The following is an 8,263-nucleotide window of genomic DNA, read 5'->3' on the forward strand; positions in this document are numbered from 1 at the left end:
TAATCGGAGATAACAGTTAGTCGATACCATAGGTACATATTTCTCAAGACAAGCATTTGTTGTTTCAAGTCTTAAACTGTTGTGTAGGCTTAGATGTTGGACCATGGTTTCAGTTTTTCGTGTATTTTTCTTATATGGATTAGAATGTTCGATTAAGACTTTTTGATTGTGACTTTGGCACGAATGATCATACTTGTTTTGGCGATAGCAGTATAAGAGAAAATTTCAGCCTTGTATTTTCTATGAAGTAGATAATATCCATTCCCTTGACAATATACAGATGATTTGTATTTGTGTTCTGCATAACTGAATGCACCGATGCAGAATAAAAAACCCATTTTCCAAAATGTTCAAAAAAATATAATTATGTGCTTAATATTCAGCCTTTTGACAAATCGAAAATATAGGTGTATCGCAAAAGTCAATATTACAATCAGGCCGGCACGATACAATTCGACCCGTGACGAGAGAAATGAACAAATAAGCCTCTTTTCACATATGCATTTGATAATGCTGACTTCTTCATTGTGTTGATGTACGAGATCAAAAAACTAATGTCAACATGCCAGACAATATCTTGCTAGGATCAAGTTTTGACAATTGAAAGTCCAAGATGAATAAGACAGTACTTCACCTGGCACTCATCCATGGAGTTGACAAATGATGATAATGGATAGATACATACTCTGCACTTTTTTTTTCTACTGTGTTTTTATTATGAGAAATCGTCTATGGACTACAATAATCGCCAACTTGGTGGTGGCCGCTGGATAGCAGCAGCAGTATTTCAAACATCATTTTCGAATGACTCTGCATTCAACTAGACGGTTCCTTTTTTCTTTGTTCGAGATGTCCATGTAAGAGCATGGACCAAAAAGAGCAGATTGATATGCAGGCATATAGGAAATCCACGTCCATCGTTAATATAGTCTCTCTCTCTCCTTAAAAAAATGGCTGTTATTCCCATGGCAAAAAAAGTCCGACATAGAGAAATCAATACTACATATGGAAGGCACGACGATGTTAAGAATCGAGAAATTCGGTAGGATAAACATTTAACGCTAGTTTACAAAGACAATATGGTGAGACTATAGTCATACTACTTGCGTTTGAAACTTCAAATCAGTAGGAAAAATTTGACGCAAGATGAATTCCCCACTTATTTTGGTCAGGACTAAAGTACCTCTGAATTTAACGTTATATCACAAAAACAAACGAGTGACGAGTAAATTACTTGGGCCGTATTTAGGCCCACTAGGCTAAATGTTAAAGTAGATTCGACACCCATCCGCAGATGGATATCCGGACCGTATATTAATGAATTGTATGCGGATGCCATTTATGGGATCTAAATGTTATCTTAAAAATCCGTTGATTATATTGAGTATATGAAATTTTTGTAAAATATGGAGGTAAAATATTTGTTACATATGTCAATGTCACTTTAGTATGGTGATAATGTTTTTGGGTGATGATACCAGTGACCTGGTTTTGAAATTTGTATATATGCATGTATTAGTTACATATAATCCACTATGTATTCATCTTACTTCTTCGTCATTTACTTCCATCGAATTTTTAGGATTGAAATTAAGAGGCGGTGAGAAAACATGTAATAACTATAGTTCGCCCTTTGTAATGATGATTATTGTGTTATTACTGTGATTATCGAAACAAGTATTTGTAAAATCATCAATTGACTCATCTGCATTCAATCCATCCATTCACCATCCATTTCGGTTGGACACTACATATGATGCGAATTCTAAAGTTGAAATATGTCATGTAGTGGATCGAGTGCGGATCAATTAGGCTAAATCCGGTCCAATCCGTACCATGCTCACCCCTAAGTTTTGTCATGGTTGACATACAGAGTGCATTTGCACAAATACAAATTTTACTAAAGTTATATAGTTGACGAGTGTGGATATACTATTGCACAAAGTGGCATATCGGAAATGCTAGATCTTTACCAACCTTGTGTTGTATGTGCGGTAATTAGATTACTAGTTAGGTACTCTTTTAATCTTTGATAGACCAAGATATTATAGTTTTGAATCATTTCTTGAAAAACCCTATGCTAGGTAGAAATTCTGGAAATCTAAGCTTCTTTTCAAACATGGAAGAACAGTTTTAGCGAACTTCGTTACTTTACCTTAAGCATTCTATCAATCGAGTTGTTTAAAATTTCATACCAAAACTATGGAGAAGTTAGACAGAATGCAGAGAGATTTTTGATGGAGTAAGTCTCATTCTAAGAAACAGATTTATCCCAAAAGTTGTAACTCAATTTATACTTTTAAAGACCGGGTGGGCTTGGTATTAAGAATACAAAATGCTTTAAATATCCTCGTGTTAACTAAACCAACTTGAAGAATTCTTACTAAGTTAACTCGAGGCTCTCTAGATAAGAGTTCTTAAATCTAAATGTTTTGTTGGCTCTAACTCTATGATATTCTCTTATTTCAAAGATCTTTCAAATTTGGGATAACACTAGAAAAAGAATGAAAACTTTGAAACCAAATTGTTTTTGGGATTTGATTCCAAATTTTATTGTAGATATGGAATGAAAAGTGGGTACCTGGAGTTAATTTTCTTATTCATCTGTTGGTCATTGAGGAGGAAATTCCCACAAATATTGTTGACCTGATAACACAAAATAGTGAATGCACACTGAAGTGGTATCTCTTTACTTTGAGTATGATATTTGTAATATAATTCTTACCTTACTGGCATAAGATGCAGATGAATAGAAATGATTCGTACAAAATATAGTGTACCAATCGTTAAGTATGTTCGCACGGTCTTAACAGAAAATCTTGGGTTCTCCAACTTTATTTGGGAAAAGCGTAATGTTTAATAGACGAGGGTCTTACCAAACCCCTGCATTTCTAGTTGTTAGTTCTGATATTGATTGGGTTTTAAGACCTAGTTTATGTTTCTCTTAGTCTTGATGTAATTTGATATTTTCCTTTTTGTTGCCCACAGGGAAAAAAAAATAACAACTTTAGTTCAAAATACTCTTCATAATTTAGGTAAACAGTTGATGGTGTCTGATTTTCCCTACTTGTTTCATGGAGTGCAAATTTTTCCACCCCCACTAAACCGGGGTGCGCGTTACGGCTCATCCTATTGATTCAAAATTTCTCTGCGTGGTTTTCAAAAACCGGATGTACATTTTAGTTTTGTATTTGTTTAATCTAAAATACAGATTGAAACCAAAGACGGAGGAATCTCAAACCTTTATTAACACCATTTCCTTTTTTTATCTATCTTCCCCCAGCAACAGAGAAGAAGAAAGTTTGTGTGATTGTTTTACATTCTCAACACCATCAATGAGAACTATCGATTAATCTCCTCCTTCGAAAAACCCTAGCAATAACATGGGGTTTATGATTTCGATGGTGATGTTAATCAAGATTTTTAATTGATTGTTGTTTCTGATTTGAAATTTCAGTTCACAATGAGAAAATAACAATAACCCAAATTGTAGAATCCAAAATCACAGATTGGAGATATGAGGTCGTCATCAAATTTGGTCCCAGCTTATTAACAACATCTCAGTTTCATTTTATTTATTTTGATCGGCCAGATCTCAGTTTCTTGTCCACCATTAGAGCTTTAATGAGCTATTACTACAAAAAATTAAAACAGCAGAAACTCAGAGAAGTATTCATATATTTTGTCTTATTTTGTTTTCTTTGGACTCATAATTTTGTTTTCAGATGGTTAATATGGAACCGTATGATGTGGGGAAGAGAAGCCAAAGAGGAAAAAAAAAGATTGCTAATGGAGTTCTGGAAAGTAGAAACAATGTCTAGTTTCCTCAATTTTCAATGAATTTTAAAATAAATAAATAAGAAAATAAAAATGTATTCGGTTTTTGAAAACCACTTAGAGAGAATTTGAATCAATATGATGAACGGTAAGGTGCACCCTGGTTTAGTGGGGGTGCACAAATTTGGACTCCATGTGGTAACTAAAAAATCCGTTTTTGCTCCTGAAAGATTAAAATATGAGTTTTTAGATGTAGAGAAAGAGATTCAAAGCTTTGATAACCTTTTATTTATATACCTTTGGTAATTTCTAAGTACAAAGTAAATATCAATTAGTTCAGAATCTTGCTGCATTGTTTTAAGTTGTGTCGTTTTATCTTTTAAATACTTTGGGGATTAAGGTTAATATGAGATCAAGTAAGGATCAATTAGTTCAACTAGTAGTACATAAAGTTGAGTTATTACCGACTATTTGTGGGACTTCTTTTTAACCAACAATAAAATGGTCCAAGCCTATTAGTTAGTTCAAGAAAATCTGGCTAACTATTTGGTCATCTGGCCAAGTATCAGTTGGTACTAAAGTTTATATATCATTAAAATAATATTTCTTCATAATTTAGAGTATAATTTCCGTTTTTGGGAGAAAAAATTTAGATTGTTTTATGATTCTTGTTTTAGGTTTTTATAAGTAAAGTGAATTTTAAAAATACGAATATAAAGAAATTAAACTCATAAAATATGAGCAAAATATTATGCATTCACTTTGATTATCTCCTTGTATCTTCGTGTGTGTTTTTTTTGAAACAAAACCAAATTACTCGCACTTTGATCACATTCGTCCTTTATTAACCCCAATACACAAAATTATACATATTGTGGTGAGTATATCAATGTTATTTTTCTGGATTGTCTGCGCTAAAGTCGTCAAATTTTATTTTGTTTTTGTTACAGAATAGATGTTTATTTTCTTCCCAAACTATTGTTGTGAAGTTGTAATTGAACCCATTCTAAAGTCTACTAGTAATCCAAGTCGAAACACCACTAATCACGCAATGGTCAAGCGGAAAAAGAAAAGATAAAGAACCATGCTAAATTTTAAAATCCTTTTTTTTTTTTAAAAGAAAAGTTTATATTAAATTTTTTCTGAAACATATTCAAATCTTTAAATAGATCGATATTAAAATCTAGTACAGTCCATAATAGAATCGTCAGTTTAAACCTTATAAACACCCTTCTAAAATTTAACCAATATCGTTATTAGTCACTCAACAAGTTAATATTAAAGAATCCTAATTAGGAATAACTAACAAACAAACCCACATTTCACATTATTGGAGCCAAATAAAAGTCGTTTCTTGGAATATTAGTGATTCATTATAGTTAGAATTTAAAATGGGGGACCTCTCATCATTCTAACTATAATGAAAGAAGGTTGAGACTCGAGGGTCTTGAGACTTTGAGATGTTATTTCTCCCTTCTCTTTACTCTGATTAACAACTTTGAAATGTTGGAGTGCTGGACCTAGACTTCTTAACATCGTGGGCTTGAGTTAGAAAAAACATGGAAAGCTTATTTCTTTTTTGCATTTAAAGACCCATAAATTAATAACGATCAAACTAGACATGGAAACGTAACTTTGTTGGTTACTCTTTTTATAGATACGGTCGTTAATGGAGCAATAGCTCCCAACAAGTTTGTTTCGCTAGAAGGTAAAGTACAGTTAGACTGAAATTTAGAGATGTTAACTGAAGCTAACGGAATATCATCATTCTGGTCTATTGAAATCCTATCAGGAAATAAGAACTTTGAAACATAAAGAGGCAGTGAAGATGTAATTGTCCAGTTTTTTGTTCTGTTGAGTTTTCCTTAGTGTTTTTGCCAAGCTATCTGCTACCTTTTTTCCATATCTGTTAATAAAGGTGAAACCCAAAAAAGAAGAACATGAAGACGTTATTAATGCTAGAATGTTTTTTTATTCTCTGATTATCTATTAATTCTTCAAGTTGATGTATTTGAGACTTTCTTGGGCATAAATTATGAGTCTTTTGGAGTCATTCTCTATCCAAAACACCTGTAAACTTAAGTCTTTTACCCACTCAGTTGTTTTTCTCAGTGCTGGTGCTTCTTACTTGGAAGAATAACTGGATCACAGGGAAACAAGAACCACCAGTTTCAATTGCATGCTTTGACTTGGCAGTTAATTATAGCATTGTAAGTGATCTCATTGATAAAGATACTAGAGCATGAAAAGTCATAGTTATTAAGCAGATTTTCTCCCCTGCAGATTCCAGCAAAGATACCTGCAAGCTCCAAAGAAAAATTAATCTGGACTCTCATTCGAAATGGGCAGTTCACAGTCAAGTCTGCTTACAAAAAAAACTAGTAGAAATCAAGTCCAATATATCTAATACATATGATGCTAATATAGAAGCTTTATGGAAGCAACTATGGGGTCTAAATAGTTTACCAAGAATCAAGATATTCTTATGGACGACATAATTCCTTCAATCAAACGTATGGGCAGAGTAATGCATTATGGTGGAGAAAATTGCAGTATGTGTCATCGGGTGGTGGAGACTACTAAGCACATCTTATGGGATTGTCTATTTGCTCGAGCTGTATGGACTTCAATTCTTGGTAATAGAAGAAACATGGAAACTGCTGATACTACTGTGGTTAGATGGATAATGAGTTGGTTCACAAATGAGTTTACTAAACTGGATGAGGACTTGATAGTTAAGATGGAAAATACAAGCTGGGAAATCTGGAAACAACGTTGCAAATATGTTTTTGAAGGAAAGAAACCCAACCCAGTGGAAGTAATTCGTAACATACAGTATCTAAATGACATGACATGAATGAGTACGAAGAAGACACACAGTAATAATAGCAGTAGTAGTTCGCCTAATATTACACAGAATACATAGACACCTTATGATGCTTTAACTTATTCTATATACTGTGATGATTCTTTCAAAACAATCTTATTGAAAAATCATACAGGAATGGGATTGATATTTAGTAATTCTGCAGGTGAGTTTGAACAAGGACGTTGCATCTATGAGCGTGGAAATTTAGATGTGAAGCTTGCAGAAATAGAAGGGCTGATGCAGGCTATACTATGGGCAGGACAAACTTGAAGAGTGTGTGTTTTGAGCTTGATGCATAGAATGTGGCAGTAGCAGCAGCAACTAATGGAGACTACCAAAGAGTCAGATGGGAATCACAGCCTCTTATTTTAGACGTTATACAACTTTCTAGCAAGCACCCACTATGGACTTACAAGTTCATTAATTGGAAGTTTAATAAACCAGCAGATAAGTTGGCAAAACATTTTCGCACTTTTCAGATTAGCAAAAGTTGGATTCAGTATCCACCAAATTTTATAGTCGAAGCATTACATGCTGACACAAAGTCTGCACTTAGTTTCAACTTCTAATAAAACTTTTTCTTAGCATTAAAAAAAATACTAATAATTTTCTATGATACTTTTGTTTTCCGAAACTTTTTCCATAAAGCAGCAGTTGAAGTATTAATTTCGTTATTGTTTTGAAATTTATCATGAAGGGATTTAACCGAAGCTTTACCATTAGGTGTTAACATCCATCTCTTGTCGGGGGTTAATTTACCATTGTTTTGAAATTTAACCGAAAATTCACCATTAGGTGTTAACATCCATCTCATCTTGTCAGGGTCTAAATATCCTTCTGTTGATTTCCTAAGACCTATGTTTAAGATTTTATGATCTATGGAACTAGAAAGCCATGTATTTAAGATTTTATAATCCATAGAACTAGAAAAATTGCTTCGTATTGTTTGTTCATTCCACTAAAGTTCTCAGAAGCCAGTAATTCTGAAATAAGGGAATACAATGGCCAGCAGCTGCTATGCAGACTTCTAATACAATTTTGTATTTTCTGAATATGATAGTTTTTGATTTGAGTTCTTGAAGGATTAAAATGCACCTGAATCATCCCAAGAAAGAACCAAAGAAGACTAGAAATTGAACAAGTGAAACAGAAGTTAAACTTAAAACTATTTCCATCATTAAGACTTCTAAAGTGAGATCTATTTTCAACTTCTGCGGCTTTTTACATGGTAGAACTTAGTGGCAGAAACAAAACGATGATTTTTTTCTTAAATCCTACATGATTATAAAATAAAGATACTACATGCTTTAAAACCTAAATGATACTAGTGCTCCCTAGCCGCCAACTCCACCATCTGCAACCAAAAAGAGTGAATTGCCATAAATCCTCTCTTTTTTTAATTAAAGAAAGTTTTATTTCAAAAGACTAGGAACTGTACAACAAAATATTCTGCTTATTTACAATGCCAAGCATTACTTTGTTTTTGAAAACTATACTACTGGAGTCATTTTAATCAAAAGACTTCAGCTTCTTTCGACTCCATTTTGCTAGCTTGTCCGCTTCCCCGTTACCCCGCCTATTTACATACATGATATTTACATTAGGAACATTGCACAA

The sequence above is a fragment of the Papaver somniferum genome, chromosome 8 (genome assembly GCF_003573695.1).
Source record: "Papaver somniferum cultivar HN1 chromosome 8, ASM357369v1, whole genome shotgun sequence".
Taxonomy (NCBI): Eukaryota; Viridiplantae; Streptophyta; class Magnoliopsida; order Ranunculales; family Papaveraceae; genus Papaver; species Papaver somniferum.